Genomic DNA, 18,867 nt, shown 5'->3' with positions numbered 1-18,867 from the left:
AATTGGCAATTTGTGTGCGAAATATCAAAAGACTGTTTGAAATGGTAGACCCTCCACCGCGTCCCGAGAAGTAGGGAACCTTTTATGATGGCTAAAGCAACATATGCTTAGGGTGGCCCATAATGATCGAACTACAAAAATCTTAAGTTACAGTACCGTTCATTTGGACCCCTAGGAGTTACTGTAAAATATTGCATGGAACCAACAGGTTTCCGGTTTACTGCAGTCTCTTCTTTATTGGTAGGAGAATCTTCAAGGTACCGTAATCCGGGGTAACATTGATCATTTTTCTGAATGTTTCTTCAATATTTCGTTTGAAAATACAAATGTTGCAGGTTTTATATTTTTAAAACAAGTACTGCCACTTATAGCTCGAGACTATATACTGTATTTTGTTTATTGAAAGATTTAAGCATGTTAAAAAAATGTTTTAGGCGATTTTTTGATTAAGTTGATATGGGGTAACATTGATCACCTATATAAACAACGTTCGGTAATAATGAAAATGTCGTTACTTACTTAAATCATGGCCCCTGAAGCCGAATATGAAGACCAAACGCTTACAAGTCATTTACTTTTTGAGTTATTTTAAAATTAAAAACACCTCGAACCACGGAATACGCCTAAAGGTAGGCAATTTCCTAAGGAAATTTTACATTCCTAACAGTAATTCAGTAATGTTGCCTAATTGAGCATACTTATAAGAGTTTTGACAACGGAATCGTTTTTGGCGATGTCATTTTTAGTAAGAACCACATTTTGCTTGCTTATATCGTTTGCAGAACTTATGTGAGACATGAATCTTCGGTAGTGTCATCCTTAACAATTAAAATCATTATTTCGAAAAGTTGACAAATTCACGCATAAGGTAAAGGCAATTTTCACAAAAATATTAACTTTTATTAGCTTATGAATAAAAGAAAGAGAAGCACGATTCATGATTTGAAAATGTTTAATCAATAAATGATAATACGCACTTTTGATGAGGTGAGTCATTCCGATCAATGTTACCCCGCTGATCAATGATAACCCGGATTACGGTACTTACGAAAGAATTTTATCCATTAGAGTGCATCCTATGGTCAAATATGTACCTAGTTAGAACGGAGATATTTGCTCGAATTTGTAGCCGCCCTCAGAGTTGACGGATTTCGCTCAAACTTTTACAGTAGATTGTGGGGGTCCAAGTGAACAAATTTAGATTTTTACACTTTCATTTTTTCATACAAAAAATGGGCCACCTTAGCGTACCTCCATAAAATACGCTTGAGCTGAGGCGCAAGACCCGAGCCAAAGTGACGTGAGTTCGAAACAAATTGACTGCACAACTGTTGCATGCAACGATACGATAGGCAGCGGAGGCCTAAAGGTTGGCGCCTCATTAGTAGTGAGCCGCGCGTAACCTTTCGCAGATCTTTTCGTCGGAGCATATGCCGCACTCACTCGCGGTATATCCATTATTGGTTATTCGCCGGCGATGACGTACCTCTATGCTTTTGCTTCGCTGAAGATGTGGGATGATAGTAATTAGAGATATTCGTTCATCAATTTAACACATTGTAACACATGAGGTGGGTGCGGGAGGGTAAGCTTTGCAAAACACTATTTAAAGAGGTCCCTTGGCGGAACATATGCCAATGGTGGCACTTGATGGATGGTATTTGGCAAACGTGGATTCGAGATACTGGTGGTTTGGTAAGTGGATGAGAAATCGCGTTTCGCGGGGATGGTTTTACTTTTAGTATTAGTCACCGAATTTGCCACGAGCTATTTTTTTTGCTAAATATCTATTGCATTTACAAAATCGTGAATTAGTCACATCACAATTTCGCGAATCAGTTTGTGTCAGATAAGGAATCCTTATCTGTGCACCGCTTAATTTATTTTGAACTTTTTTTTTTGTAGGAATCCACGGTCAACAAAATTAGAACTCTACATACATTGAACTGGCTGCTACCCAATTACACGGCAAAAAAACTACGTACAGTGACTTGAATAAAGCCGTTGATTCTACAACGGTCTACATTATGGAAGCTTTTGAAGAAGCTTGTCCTCTGCGGCCTGTAAAGACTACAAGGGGGACCCCATGGTACTAGCCAGAAAGATGCCAGAAAGAAAGCTCTGCAGAGGATTCAGAATAAAATTTTGAAAATGATTCAGAAGTTTCCTCCCTGGTATAGTACTAAAAAGTTGCATATAATATCCAATAATGAAACATTGGGACAAGTGTCGAATAAAATTTTTAGTAATTTTAGATAAGAATCGTTGCTATCTTCTGTTGTCACTATTAATGCATTTTATATTTAGGTTAAGTTAGGTTAAGTAAATTGAAAGCGTTTTTGTTTCTATTTTCGAATAAGCAGTGGAAATCAACTCATCCGTAAGAATTCTGAACTGCAATGACAAATGAAATGTAATATGTTGTTAACAAAATGTTAATAAAAGCCTAATTTAGTTTTACCAAATTAGGATGATAGTGTTGCCTAACATATAAAATCTAGATGTAAGAAATTAATGTAATGTTTGGAATAATAATTATAAAGAAATTAAGAAAAGTTTGTGTTTCATTAAAAGTTTTACCGTATGATACATTTTTTTTAATCAGTTGTAACTTCTTCATGTCTCTTATACAGTCAATACGTTTCAGTTGATTAGCTTGAAATGAAACGCATTCAGTAAGATCTTGAAAAACAAAAACAAGTGTATGGAATTTGGTTTCATGAAATATTTATGTTTATGTGTAGTACGTTCAGTGTTGTTTGTTTTGCAGGCTGACATTTTAACCTACCACACATACCGTTACACCAACTAAAACAAAGCAAGTTCAGAACCATCTCTCCAAACATCAACAACCACAGTTCGTGCACGCTTCGTACCTAACCTTTGATACACGGTCACCAGAGGAGGGTAATAACGCTGTGGAGCAAAATGTTTGTAAATGCTTCATCCGTGGAAAAATTCTTGCGTTGTATAATTTACAAAAACAAAGCGGTTACCCCATTCATTTTAATGCCGAAGTCAGTGCAGTCGATGGAAAGCTTTTTGGACGCGCGCGCGGTATAAAAGTACAAAGGTCCTCATGTTGGGCAGCGCCACACTTCGCGTGCGGCGGTTTGCACTAGAACAGAATGGAACCCTGAAAATGCCACGACCCGGCGTCGAGCTGAGTTACAATAACAATAAATTTGTTTTTTTTTTTCTCTCTCTAGACCGCCCGCCCAACAAAACCATCCCACCAGGTGGCGATTGTGCGGAATTTCGCTCACAAAAACATTCCTCGTTTTCACAGTGGCTCGAAGTTGTCCACAAGTAAAACAACAAAATATATATCTGTTATTCAGAAAATCTTTCATGTCATTTGTTTTAGAAATAGCATTTCAAGCAAGTTTGATGTTTTTACGGTTTTATTGGTTAAATTATCGAAATAAACTATTTTAAGCCAATCAATTTAAAACAAGTTGAATGATTACTGGCTTCGTCGAACTTTTTCCATAAAACAACCTTTAACATTCAAATTTTGCCAATGAAAGATGATTGTTTGAATTATTTGACAGAGTTTTGTACTTTTAACCCACTTGTCTGGGGTGCGACCACTGTGGATCGGTGAGGTTGCGTGGACTGGGCAAACATTCTTTGCATTGACGGAATGCAACGAAACACAAAATTCATCACTCATGCAACCGATGAACCTTGCGCGACGGGGAATGTGATCAATTCGAAATGTTGTTAGGTAACCAAATCGGCGGGTTTCTCCACTCCTTTGGTTGTGGTGGACTTGATGTCAGTCACCTCATGTGATTCCTGTTCAACGCTACTGGAATTGAGTATTTTGTGACCAGAGGTGCATATCATCACATAAAATTTGAATAGGGCATCTTCAAATCGAGAATCCTTTCGGGCTGGAAATATCTTCTCTTTCCAGCGCATAGATATCTTCGTACCTGTCCCAATCACACGAAATACAAATGCAAAAATGGTCATTTGGCAAAGATAGCTCAATTTAAAACTGTGGAAGTGCCTGTAAGAACACTTTGCTGAGAAGTAGCCTATGCTGCAGTTGCGACAGGTACGCTTAGAACAGTCGAATTGGGCATCTCAGAGAGCCGAAGGAGATGTATGTAAAATCGTTACTTGTTCTGCGGTGTAGTTGGTTAACGCGCCCAGTCTAGCGTATTGGGAGTCGTCTGATCGAAGCCCACCAGAACGATTCCGTATATTTTTCACAATTTTTACATCTCAATTTGTCCAAATTGATTTTTGTGTCTACAAACTTCAGGTTTTTTTTTCCAAAAAAAAAACCTGGTTCATGACTGAGTCACCGGATCTCTCATCTAGAGGGCCAATAATTAAATGCAAAAAATATCCAAGGCCAAAGCTAGTCTCAGCTTCTAATTAAGCTCTCCCATAACGTCCGTAGACGAACCTATAGAAACAAGTTGAGTTGGAGTCAGATTTAAACTAATAAGTCGGAAAAAAGTAGAATGAAAAGGAAGTGGAAACATTCTTCACCCGACTTGACCCAGTGACCCACCGAAATAACTCCGAACGGGTGGACATTTCCAAAAAATTCAAATTCCAATTCCAATGATCTTCGAAAAACTAGACATTCAGATGATTCTATTCGAATCAAAACGAAGGCAATCCGTCGAGAATTATCGAGTTTTCCTGGAGAACTTACACAGCTTCCTTGGAAATTCTTCGAAACATTTTTGTGGAGGTCCTTCCGGAGTTCTCCTGGATTTCCTCCAGCATTTTGTCCAAGAATGCTGCTTCACAGAATCCTTTTTGATTTTTTGTCTAAAAAGGATTTCTACAGTAATTTTTGCAGAATAACTCACAACGCCATTGATTTGATTGATTGATTCCAAGTGTCCGGATGCTTCGAATCCCAGATACCAGCCTCAAATCACCCAAAAATTATTTTTTCGGCATCTTTTATGCATGAAGAATATAGAAAAGTTCTTAATTATGGATTCTAGGTTAAAAAAACGGAATTGGGTCCGAAAACATCGTGAAAAATCCGATCCGAATACACCGTGAAATTAGATTCAGGGATCACGGAATATTTAAAATACCTATTTCAACATAATCCCCATCCCGAAGAAACAGAATTTCAGCAGTTTATTTTATAAATATTTTTTTGTTATTATTGCAGTAATTAATAAAATATTTCTATTATTTATTCTTTCAGGTTCCTACTCAGCAATTTCTACAGAAACCATCAGGAGTTCTTCCAAAGATCATTGCAGGAGTATTCCCGAGGACTTCTGCACAAGTGAAAGCAGGTATTTCTGCAGAGGCTCCGCAGTTTCTCCTCGATGAGCTCCATGAATGCTAAATATATTTTTTTTCCAGTAATTTACTAGGATAAATTTCGAAAACTCTTGCTGGATCCATTTAGATGTTTGTCTTGGGATTTTACAAGGAATTCCTCCTCAGCTTCCTACATTAAATTATGCAAGAACTGTTCCAGAAGAAAATTTCTTAGAAATTTGACAGATAAAATCACCAGGATATGCTAAAGATATTTCATCAGAAATTTCTCCTGTCATATACCGTCAAACGGGGCTTCTTTTGACATTATGTCCACATTCTTCAATTTTGAGAATTTGTAGCTTGAAGAATTATCGACAGATTTCGATAATTCTTGCCTATATCTAAGTTGTATATGTGCGTAACAAATGTGCAAAATATGAGACAAATCCATCAAGTAAAAAATATTGCTTGAATAGCGAAAAAAATGTCTCATTAAAAACAAAAAAGGGGTTATTTTGGATACATTTAGAAATCAATACAACTTTATAATAAAATGATTTGTTCTCATTAATTTGAAACAGATTCTATAGATTATCGTTCATTATGATGTTTTTGAACGTTTTTCATCGACAAACATAATTTAGAAAATTGTAAAGCTAAAAAAATTGCACATATGTAACACTCTTCTGCCAAACTGCTCTTCACAATTTTTAGTTTGTAACTTCAAGTTTACCTTCTTTAAAATGGAACTGTCTGTAATGAATGTTTGACTGTTTAAGTTGATACACACGAATGATGTAACTACCAAGTACTGTGATGATGAATGTGTTTTTTACAAAAACATTCGTTCTTATTCTTAATGTTATATGAATGATATGTAGAATAATCTCATCAATTCCTGTAAATAAAAGTAATTTTTATTTAAAGTGCCATGCATAAGGAATGAGAATAATGTTTCGCAAGATCGTAAACAATTAAAATTTTGCTTATCTTACATGCATTTTGGTTCTCAATAGTTTTGAGATGACGTGAGAATAGTTTATATGCAACAGATGAAGTATGTAATTACTATGTACTGCGGATTCATGAAAAATATGACCAAACATTTTTGTTTTAAAATAATGTTTTGAGTTTGCTGTGTATAAGTATTGGAATATATATGTTTGATTGTTAGTCACTTTTCTGAATCCTTAGTTTAATTTGGTTTGTGTTGTAAAATATACAAACCAACACTCTAAACTAAAATAAAGGTCGTAAAATTAAGACTTTTTATCATTTTTTTTTATAAAACTGCAATTCTCAATATTAAATTATTGAAAGTTTCTTTGAAACATGACTATTCGATAGTTTCGTGATGTCCCAACAACTTTGCACAATATGTGAAAAATTCCAACAAGACTTACCTAGCGAATGTTTTGTACCTTGCGTATATTGGTTCGGACTTTTTTGAAACATTTTTTGTTTATCCTGTTATTGCTTGATAAAAGTACTGAAAATACAAAATGGCTCAGATTAATATTTATGCTACAAATAAGTCCAGAAGGCGAGTGTCCAAAGTAGCCCCCGGAATCAAAAGTAGTCCCGTTTGACGGTATTCAATTGTTTCTAAATTAATTACCTCGGAAATCCTCCTGAGGATTTAATAGAGATTCTACCAGGAATTCCTCCAAAAAAATTGTAGGTTGTTGTGTTCGAATTTGTTCCGTATTTGTATTCCAATGTAAACAATCCTAAGTTAAAACCTAGATCAATCCCTACTACAGAGTGCGCCATATTTTACGTTGGTGTGTAAAAATTAAATACCTTTGTACAAAATCAAACAATTTCTATATGTGAGTTATTTTTATTTAGTATGAACCTTTACAATTTATTTGCACTATTTCATGAAACACTATCAATCAAATGGCTGTCCTTAAAGAACATAACGAAATGAACTATTCTTACTGAATTTTTCATGACTTTTTAAAGCTTTTCATAATTTCGAAAAGAGTGTTTGCCGTCTCGCCAATGATCTGAGAATCGCAGGCATACACTTTGCTTGTAAAAAAGCTCAAAAAAATAATTCAAGAGGAGACCCAAATTCAAATAAAATGTATTTTCTTTGAGACATTAGCCATCCAGGAAATTTTCTTTGCAAAAATGGATCAATTTGATTTGCACTGACAAGACCAATTTCACGAATTTGAGGACAGACATAATGAGTCAACATCCAAAGATTCGATTTCCATCGACTGTTTCGTACTGTTTGAAAAAGGATGGCCCAATAAATGTTTTGAAGTGAATGCCGGCCCAAAAAGTTACTATTTTGTCATGGAATGGCGTTTCACTCATCTGAAACAAATTTGCAGTTATTGTAGTTTGTCATTTTTGTTTATTAATGCCGCCAGACTCTATCCTCTATCCTTTCTTTTCTTTAAGATTCGTCATACTCGAGATGAATGCCTGGTGAATTTTTTAGAGAGATAATTTGTTTTATTCCTAATAGAACTCAACAAGAAGTGCAGACAGGTCTTCTACTAGACGTCTATCGCAATTTATCAGCTATCCTCGAATGGATTCAGGTGAAAATTGGTTCGTAATAAGTTCATTTTATGTCTCAACCACAGGCCAAAGATCAACTACATCCAATTTTAAACAGCTGAACGAATGCGGAAAGAGAAAAGTGGGTGGCAACGTCGTATAGGAACCCCGACTGTACCATAAGAAATCCCTGGAGAATTTAGTGAGCTATCCCTCGAGCAAAGCTCAGTTGATTTTGACTGTTCGTATTTTTTTTAGCGAAATTACTCGGAAAATAACTTAAAAATCATATCAATGGGTTGAATGGGAGTTTTCTTAGGAGAAAACAGGTAGGCTTAGACTGCTACAGAAAAGGTGGAAAAATTATCTGCTCATGCAACAACAAAAATAGCTCATGCAAAAAATGGGCTTGCTTAAGATGCCCACGTCGAATTTAATGTGAGTTGTAAAGCTGCTTAAGAGACACGTAACGAACTTGTTAGGAACTTATGTTTGAAGTTCGAAGTGTAGCCCTTATCAAGCTGCTTGGAATGCTCCTCTGAACTTAATGGGACCTTAATATTCTCAAGTGTTCTGTTTAATAGTTTATGTCTACAGGTTTGCATGAACATGTCTAGCCTCTTAAGCATAACATAGACTGACTGCAGTATTTACATGAACAGAACCGATGTGTAGCTTTGGTTTGAACTTTGAAACTTGTGTTGACCCGCAAACGAGCTTCGTCTCTGTTCCAGTGTATCAAACCGAACCCGGTACATATGTACTTCGGCTCAAACTTAGGTTCAAAAATTGGCACAAAGCAGGCAGACAGAGAACGGCTGAATTCCACGCGGATAAATTTATACGATCATATATGAGGTTCAAATCGCAAGACCCTTGGGGCTTGAATAAATGTTTTATGTTAGCCGATCAACTAAGATCAATATTTTAAGTAACATTTAGCGGCAACTTTATGAAAAACCAAGGATTTTACTATATCATACAACAAGACACGATAAGTAGAAATTGATAAGCGTGGATATCTACTGTTTTCTGTTTGTCCGTTTGTGCCATCGTTCTGAACCTCGGATGCAACCGTTTAGGTTCATGTTCGAGCGTTTCGGTTTGCACACAAGAATTGAGAACAAGGAGAGTACGAAACCGTTTGAACCAACGTGTTCGGTGTTTGTTTGGGAAGACTGACTTACTGTACATGTCAATGGTTGTTACTCCGTGATTGATCGCAATTAATGAGAAATGAATTTCGACCCAAATGATCCAAGGTATGTGACTTTCCACTTACTCTCAAAGTGCACAATTAAGCAGTTCTTATATTACAGTAAATTGGCATGGGGAAGAAATGTTAGTGTGTGATGATTGTTGCTTCTAGAGACCGAGAATACCTCTGCATCTTCACAATCACTACAGGAAGGGTGTTGATTATTGAGGAAAGAAAATGATCTGGGAGTCAATCACTTAAAACTAGCTTTGCATTTTTTTTCGCTTGGTGAAAATCTATTGGTAGATTTAGCTAGCATTTATAATGTTTATAGTACTATTTTGACTCATATTCCGAACACTTAAGGCTAACAGTGACTTTAAATGCATCTGATGGGCATAATTTAACTGAGATTTGAGAGAGTTTTATTTTTTTTCGCAAAGCTTAAGTGTAAGCTGTTGGGTGTGCTGATAAAAATGTTTATTTGTACTTGTTCAGAATTATTTTTTTCGTAAAATTATGAACAACATTTTGATTCAAATGCCGAACACTGTGTTTCTTGTGTCTCATATTCCGAACGCCTTGATTCAAACAGCACGAATAAATCGTATTCAAATGCATAATTTTGCAAATAGATTTATCTGAGCATTTATTACTGACTTCGAACTAGAGAATTATCACTTCTCCCGAGGTATGAAATAAATTAGAAGATGTTAACTTTGACTACCATTTGCTGGTCATTTGAAGACATATTTCAGCGAAACATTTCGACGCAATCGCCATACAAAAATCGAATGTTCGGAATTAGAGACAAAACGGTAATTACGAAAAAATAAAGTTATGTGCATATCAAAGTGACATAAAACAGGGATAAGAGTTCATATCGACTCTTGCAGTGACGAAACATCCCTAGTTTGTATGAAAATTACATTTACGAAACATTACCACAATAAAAATGTGTTATCATAAGTGTTGGACCCTTCCGTAGTGAACATTTTCCAGGGCCCAACATGAATTAAAATGGGATGCCAAACAGACTGGTTGATAACCATCCATCATGGCCTTATTTTGTGGTTTCGACTATTTATTGTACTATCATCCACACACAGTTTGTATGCTATGGTATGCTACGAAATCAAAAGAACTTTAGAGGTATCCTTTTAGAAATTTCTATAAAACTCCTGGATGATTTTCTGACTTGAGCTGCGATTCCATGACCATTTGTTTAACCCGTATAGGCCTGAGTGAAAGAAAAATAACTAAAACTCTCACCACTCAGTGAATGCTTAAAGGATTTCAATTATTTTTTGTCAGTATATTCGTACATATATCTAGTTTCTAAAAGTGGTCAAAGAATCTCGGGAATGTTCTTGTGGCCGGAGTTATTGCGGTGGATCACTGGGTCAGGTCGGGTGACAAGGGTTCTGTACTTATGTGCCCCTGGAGGTAGGCAAATTTCAAGTCACAGATAATTTACAGAATCTGCTTTAATGTGGCCACTATATCGAGTAGTTTCAAGAAAAATGCATCAGCGCAAACCTCCTGATAATCGATTAAATTGAATAATTATGTCAATTGCATTTGATTGAGCCTACAAATGATCATTTTCAAATCTCCGGGATGCCTCAAAATGATGATAAAGTGCACAATTTGTATCTTCACATCTGTGTCAAGCTTATGCGAACGCATTTTAGTAAACTATTATGTTCTATCTACACTTTTAGAGATTTGAAGCGGTTTAATACCTAACAAATCTAGAGCCGGTTCTTCAGGGCATTAAGTCCGAGTGGCTGCATCTTGTACACTCCAAACAGTACAAAACTATTCATTTATAATGTTGAATATTAGATCTTGTTGATTCATGCAAAATAAAATTAATGCCATTAGAAATAAATAAAGATAACTTAGAATGTCCCAAAAAATCGCCTTTTTCTACCCAACTTGACCCACTGACCCACCACGATAACTCTGGCTACAAAAGTATTCCCAAGTTCCTTCGGCCACTTCTAGAAACTAGCTATGTGGGCCAGTATACTGACAAAAAAATATTTGAATCCGTTAAGTATTCGCTGAGTGGTGAGGGTTTTAGTAGTTTTGCTTTCACTCAGGCCTATACGGGTTAATAAGGTGAAATGCAACCAACAACGCAACAGAACCCAACTTTAAAATTATGTGTGGCAAAAATTCAGCGCCCACGCAAAATTTTATTTTTAAATTTCTACTTTCCTCTCGTGGAATATAATTTTTGCTCCATAATGATACTCCCAACGCAGTGGTCTTTAGTTTTTTCCCCTTGCATAGCACTAACCGTCCAACTCCGGCCAGCTGGTGTTGACCGAATCAGCATAAAAGAAATCGCGCACTGTGGCGATTCAGCGTTGTTTTTCACAGTGCCAAACGCATTGGAGTAACCAATCTCAGCCGACCGACTACTTCATGTGCATTGCGTGCGTTTCTACCATGGTGTGTCTTACATTAGGGCAGTTCAAATTAAAAAAGGTGAAGATCTTATTTCCCATATCTTTTTTTTTTGTTTCTCATGATAAAAATGGTGTTCTGTGAAATTTTCATCATTTTCGGTAGTAATTTAAAGATGGCACAAGGGCAAAGTAGGTTTGTAAAAAATACTATGGATTTTTTTTTTAAATGTTCCAAATACATTAGCACTAGAATGTAGGTACAAATTTATCATCTCAAAGTGAAAGCTCATTATAAAAACTATAATAAAAGAGGTTTTGAAGATAGAAATTCCAACTGACGTAAAGGCAAGATTTATTTCATTTTGTTTGTTCTTATTTATTTAGCTCCATGTGGAATTAAAGTCCAGTAAAATTTAACAATAAACTTTCTTATTGTTGTTTCAGTAACTTGGTTCAGAAATTTATAGTACAGCATCAACAAGGATATGATAGTTTCAAAGGTGTTATTTTTCTTCTTGTCATGATGTCCGCACTGGGACAGAGCCTGCTACTCAGCTTAGTGTTCGTATGAGCACTTCCACAGTAATTAATTCATAGCTTTCTTTGCCAAAGCTTTCATTTTCGCTTTCGCATTTCCCTTGGCAGGTACGATAGTACTCTATGACCAGGGAAGTCAAAGAAATTTTCCATTATGAAAAGATCCTGAACCGACCGGGAATTGAACCATACACCTTTAACATGGCTTTTCTTTGTAGCTGTGGACTCTAACCACTTGGCTAAGGAAGGCCCAGCGGTGTTAGAAGTATCATTTTAGTTCTTCCTATAAACGTCTTTGGGTCAGTAAAATAGCTGAAAATTTGGCTATTTATATCGAAAAAATTGTGAAAAAGATATGGAAGATGGAATTTTCAAAACTTGTTTTTTAAATTTGAATCACCCTAGTCATACATAATTTAGGTATGTCCTCGCCTTGTCGTGCCACAGTATGACTCTCATAAAGGCTACAGGTTTGTTTTTTGTTTTATCTCAACAGAAAAAAACGCGTAGGAACACGCAATGGCATCATCATGCAGGCACAACAGCAGTGCACTTTTTGCGTGTTCCCCGGAACCGGATCTAGCAAATTCTCACCCCAGTTGCAGTAGTTTGTTGGATCGGTTGCCGGTGTCGGGCTCGAAATCAGCGGGTTTGGCACTGTTGCTGTGTGAATGGCTTCGAAAGTGATTCACTAAAGATTCGAACACGGTGATAGCAATATTTTTACCCAAAAAACCGAACCGAAGGTGTCTGTGTGGTTTGGCTGGTTTTTAGTGGGGGCAGTCACGTGGAGGGAGACGTTTAATTAATTTAGGCTCTTGTGCCGTTTACTACGCTGAATAGCATTTGCGTTGCAACAAGCGGATTTACGCTCCACGCTGCAATATGGAAAACTCATTTCAGTTTTATTACGGATATTTAACCGCTTGATACATTGGTGCACTGCTATGAGCAGTGCCGGATTTGGGTTTTGAGGGCCCAGGTCAGATTTTCTGACTCTATAAAATAACTATGAAGAAATTTTAAAAAATGTTCCAAACATGTTTGTACTGGAATGTAAGTACAAACTTGTCATCCCATAGTGGAAGATAATTCTTAAAACTATAATGAAGAAACTTGCTGAAGAGAAGAATTCAATGCAACGGATAGCAGAAGCGATATTCATGAGTTTGTTTGCTATTATTTAGCTTCATATAGGATTATTGCCCTTAAAACATCAACAAAAATCCCAAACAAAACTAGCTCATAAGGGATTTGTTTCTTGAGCAAAATCTTTCATTGCCATTTGAAAAATGAGTTTTCACTATGGGATGACAAGTTTGTACTTACATTACGCTATTAACGTATTTGGAACATTTTTCAAAATTTCTCCATATTAATTTCTTTATTTGCGCAAATCACTGTCCTCGATTGAGGACGCTGAGCGTTCGGCGCATATGTCCTCAAAATAGGACGCTGGGCGTAAAAGGGTTAATATATGAGTACCTCCATAAAATTACTCTGGTTTCTCAATGCCTAGAATTCGACTCAGGTGAAGGATTCTGAGTGAAATTAGGATTCTTAAAATAATCCAACAAAACCAAACTTGTTTTCAGCACTTGTTGTATTTAGGGTAGATGTACCAATAGTGGAGGTACTAAAGACGATTGAACTTCATTTAACCGCTTAAATTTTAGAAGTACAATTAATGTACATGTTACAGTCGACTCTCCACATCTCGATGTTCTACATCTCGATATCTCTCCCTATGTCGATGGTTTCATAAATCATATCTCGATATCTCCATATCTCGATGTGTTTCTGTTGATTTTTCGTTCTCAATTTTCTCTCCGTATGTCGATATGACCATTATCGAAGGTTACTAGACCAAAGATTTGGGATTCAAAACAAATTAGGAGCGCAAAATGACGTTTGTTTGTGTATTACTTTATTGGTAACGGAGTGTTTTTCAATCTAGTATTCATCAAAAATTGTTTCTTTGTCTCGATCTCTCCCTATCTCGATGGTCCCTTCGATATCGAGATGTGGAGAGGCGACTGTAATGTTGTAACGGAAAGTAACGACCGTTGACTTAATGAGAAAAATGATTACATCGCAGTAACCCACGGCATGTCAGTGAAAAATAATACCTCCACTATTGGTACACTGTTCCTTTAGTTGCGGTTTATTTTTAATTTGTGTTCCTATAGTTGCGGTATACGTTGTTTTCTTATGGGATTCTCCATTATAGGAACACTTCACCACAACTTTTGGTACAATTAAGAAAAGCTTCAGCTATTTCAGAGATATTTCATCAATTTTAAAGCAATTTGAACGCTCTTTTCAACTATTTCGTGTAACAACAAGCCAATACATCAATTGGCAGTGTCGGTTATGTGGCTAATGTAATAAAATCAGTGAAAACGGCTCTACCGCAACTACAGGAACACCCAAAACGAAGGGAACACTTACCCTATGTGGCAAAATCTTCATTTTGCAACTTATTGCATAAACAACTATTATATTATATCATACAGTTTAAATTATTTACATAAAAAATATCGTTGAATATTTTTTTTCCGTTTTCCCTAATTTTAAATCTTCGAGGTGCCCGTGGATTTGCCCCCCTTAAATTCGAGCCTGGTTATGGGAGGACCGATTGCGAACGGCCGCCAACCAGAAGCAGCATAAATCCGGCTTCTCTAGACAAGCCATAAGACCCTCTGGGCGACTCAAAGGCAGTGGCGAATATCGAATGGTGTCTTGTACTTTGCTCGAAATGAGTCACGCCAACAACACGGTGGAAGGCTCCCGGACTGGAGGAACTCCGGTTTATATAAGTAGAACAAAGTATGGCGCGCGTGCCGCGACATTCAAGGACATTCTCAGCCCGGGTTGAACGTATTGAATCGTTTTTGCTTCAATTCTAATACGACAGTTCCATTGGATGTAAAAGATTGCGCGGCAGCCGCCACACAAAACACCCGGTAACTGACCGCGGCATATCAATGTTCGTAGTGTTGGCCAATGCGGTTTGAGAACAAAGTTGAAGTTCTGCGAATGTCTAGCCGAACGATTGTTTGGCGGCGGCGCCTTGGAATAGCCCATTGAGTATGAGTTGCGAAAATATTTTTCGCGCTTGATTAATTCACCTTTTACCTGCTCGCTTTCATGATGCTAGGCGCGAAAACAATAGCCTGAACTAATTGACAATGAATGGAGTGAAAAAAACTCGGTACGGCCATTTGCGTTTCACAGGGTTAATTGTTTGATTATGGGTGCCGCCTTACCGGAGCACACCACTTTTCATCTACGCTGATTTGAGATGCACGGAGGGTGTGAAGGCGACTCTAAAGTGATTACGCTTTGAAAGATGGCTTAACTGTTACCGATAGCTTTGTCGTCATGTCGGATTGAAATATTTAAAATTGTTACTTTTCAAGCTGAAACGTTTCATTGTGGTTTTATAGAACGATTTATCGTTCTAAATCTGCTATACCATGCCCACATAGTTAAGGATTACACTCGTCTAAACAAATCCGCCCAAGACAAGGACATTCTAGCACGGACAAAGATACAAAACAGTTACAAAAATTATCAATTTAAAACACAGTATTGCAAACATTAACGTCAGCTAATTTATGGCTATCAGATGCTTTTGAAGTCACTGTAGCCCCTAAGTGTTCGGAATATGAGACAAAACGGTATTCCTCTTCTGATTCTAGCCGATGTCAAATCAGAGATTTTTAATCTAGTGTTCCATAGTAAATAACAGCCGGTCACCCAAAATTTTGTTGTCCGAATTCAAAATTGTTTATTCTCTTGTTCTAAATTAAGTAATAATTTTAAAATTTTGTTCCACGGCCAATCTTTTCCACATTACCGAAGGAAGACAATCCTTTAAAGCTGATGTATAGCATACATTAAGTTTGTTCAATTAAACCAGAATTCTAGCTAGAATCCCAAGTAGGTAACTGCAATGAACGACAGACAGGATTGTACCCCGTTTGGCATAAAGTCGTTTGGCATAAGGTCGTTTGGCATAAAGTCGTTTGGCATAATGGTCGTTTGGCATAATGGCCGTTTGGCATAATGGTCGTTTGGCATAATGGCCGTTTGGCATAATGATTGAGTTAGAATGAATATCGGGGAGCATTCAAGTCGCTTTTGTACACAGGAACATAAAATCTTATATGGCATGCGCGTTTTTTGTTTTGGCTCAGCAGACATGTTCGCTACTTTCAATCACTGATAATTTCCGACTTAAAGAAGCTTTAGAAACAATTCTGTTTCCAAAATGAAAGGGCATTCCAATGAACAATTTCGATTAAAGCTCGACGATTGCTCCTACATCAGATGATTACAAGAATATAACATAATTACCCTGTTTCCACGATAATTGCGTCCCCCTGAAAATGTTTTGATACTTACAAACAGAAATATCGTTTTGCGGGGTCTCAATGAGCTACTATTGAATGTTGGCAGAAAATCTAGCAACAAACGTAGCTGCCATAAAAAAGAGTGATTGAGCACGTACCACTGCCAAAAATTGCATTAGCGCAGCGAAATAGAAATAATCTTTTTACGTGTCTCACAGATAAAATTATGTGGATTTGCTGAATTTGTTACTGCTTTCAGATATGTTCCAGCACGTCACATTTTTTTTTTTGCTTAAAGTCGTCATTCAAAAAATTCAATTTCAAATTCGTTCAAGTTATTTCATCAGCATTGGCGTATCAAGAACTTGATAAAAAATAAACATAAACATTTGAAAAACTGCAACTTGGTTGTAATGCTTCCATACAAAATCAGTTAGCTAAAGAATATCTTACATTTATTCATCAATCGAGAAATAATATACTTATTCACTATGGATTTGCGGACCCCCCTAAGATGATATCAAGATCCTCTAGGGGTCCGCGTACCGATTGGGAAACCCTGCCATAAATTATGCATTATCACCTATTAGTATCTCAGAAACTAGAACTTTCGAAAACGGCAATAGATTCAGGGACTCCAAATTAAAAAGAAACGGAATTTTGGATCTTGAGACACAAAACTTGTTTCGCAGTGTAATATTACGAAGTTAGTTACTTACTTGATACTTGATGGGCTACAATCCGCTACGTTGAATCTACGCCGAATGGATAATTCTTCTCCACTGGGCTCGGTCCTGAGCCAATCGCTTCCAGTCGCCCTGAACGTTAAATGCCCTAAAGTCCTCTTCAACTGCAAAAAGCCAACGTGTGCGCGGCCTACCACGAAGCTGACGGCCTCGTCCGGGTTCTCTACTGAATATTATTTTTTCTTGTTTTTCTTCCGGCATTCGTACCACGTGACCAGCCCAACGCAGCCTGCCGTGTTTTATGAGCTTGATAATATCCACTTCTTTATATACTTGGTACAACTCATGATTCATGCGACGCCACCAGATGCCATTTTCTTGTTTACCGCCGAGTATTGTTCGCAGAACTTTACGCTCAAAAACTCCAAACGCTTTCCGGTCGACCTCTTTTAACGTCCAGGATTCATGGCCGTATAGAGCAACCGGAAGGATAAGAGTCTTATATAGCGCGAATTTTGTTTTCGTCTGCAGGCTACGGGACTTAAGCTGGTTACGGAGCCCGTAAAAAGTCCTATTCGCAGCTGCAAGACGCCTTTTCACCTCGCGGGTAACATCATTATCGCAAGTCACTAAAGTACCAAGATACACAAATTCTTCCACTACTTCAAATTTTTCACCACCTAGCACCACTTCACTACCAACGTCACGATTGGAACCACGTTGTCTACCAGCGATCATGTACTTAGTTTTGCTGGTGTTGACGGTAAGTCCAATCCTCGCTGTCTCCCTTTAAAAAGGCACGAATGCCTCTTCTACGGCTCGACGATCAATTCCGATTATATCGATATCGTCCGCAAAACCCAGGATCATATGCGACCGGGTGACGATGGTACCGCTTCTTTGCACGCCCGCTCTCCTTATAGCTCCTTTGAGAGCAATGTTGCACAAAAGATTCGAAAGCGCGTCTCCTTGCTTCAATCCATCTAAGGTTACGAAGGAGATTGAAATCTCATCCGTAACCAGCACACTTGATTTCGATCCATCCAACGTTGCACGAATCAGTCGAATCAGTTTTGCCGGAAAACCGTGTTCTACCATTATCTGCCATAACTCATTTCTCTTTACTGAATCGTACGCAACCTTGAAATCAATGAACAGATGATGAGTCTGCAAGTTGTATTCCCGGAACTTATCAAGGATTTGTCGCAAGGTAAACATTTGATCCGTCGTTGATCGGCCCTCACGAAAACCAGCTTTGTATTCGACGACGAACGACTCCTCCAGCGGTCTCAATCTGTTGAACAGAACACGCGACATTATTTTGTACGCCGAATTAAGGAGCGTTATTCCTCGATAATTGGCGCACTCCAATCTGTGGCCCTTCTTATACAGAGGGCAGATGAGGCCCTCCAGCCAGCTAGCAGGCAATTCTTCTTCTTCCCATATCCTTAACAGAGTACGGTGCAGTATTTCGTACAGCTGCTCACTACCGTGCTTGAAAAGTTCGGCCGGGAGCTCGTCTTTTCCAGCAGCCTTACAGTTCTTCAACTCCTTAATCGCTCTTCTAACCTCATCTAGCGTCGGGGGCTCCACAGCTTGTCCATCGTTGCTGATGATTAATCTGTTCTCAGACTCGCTCGTGTTCTCTCCATTCAACAATTGCTCGAAGTGTTTTTTCCACCTGGCAGCCACCAAGATTTTGTCTGTCAGCAAGTTACCTTCGCGGTCATTGCACATGATGGGAGGTGGCGCAGTTTTTCTCCGTACGCCATTGACAGTTTCGTAAAATCTCCGCATATCGTTTTGTTCGATGCTGTTTTGCGCCTCAGTAATGATGTCTTCTTCATACTGCCTTTTCTTTCTGCGGTGAATTCGTTTCTCGGCTGCTCTAG

General features: G+C 37.7%; 1 protein-coding gene across 2 annotated transcripts in view; it reads left to right on the top strand.

Moving 5' to 3' along the window:
- Positions 1–18,867, top strand: part of LOC5577431 — a 193,494-nt gene that overhangs the window by 28,791 nt on the left and 145,836 nt on the right. Inside the window, exon 2 of one of the 2 annotated variants that reach the window (XM_021846967.1) lies at positions 5,192–5,285. The exons of the other annotated variant lie outside the window; for it this stretch is intronic. The gene's annotated coding sequence lies outside the window, so the exon portion shown is untranslated. The remainder of the gene's footprint in view (positions 1–5,191; positions 5,286–18,867) is intronic. 2 annotated transcript variants of the gene reach the window in all.

The sequence above is a fragment of the Aedes aegypti genome, chromosome 2, assembly GCF_002204515.2.
Source record: "Aedes aegypti strain LVP_AGWG chromosome 2, AaegL5.0 Primary Assembly, whole genome shotgun sequence".
Classification (NCBI taxonomy): Eukaryota; Metazoa; Arthropoda; class Insecta; order Diptera; family Culicidae; genus Aedes; species Aedes aegypti.
Note: the sequence above shows the minus strand (reverse complement) of the source record. Positions and strands in the feature narration are given on the sequence as shown.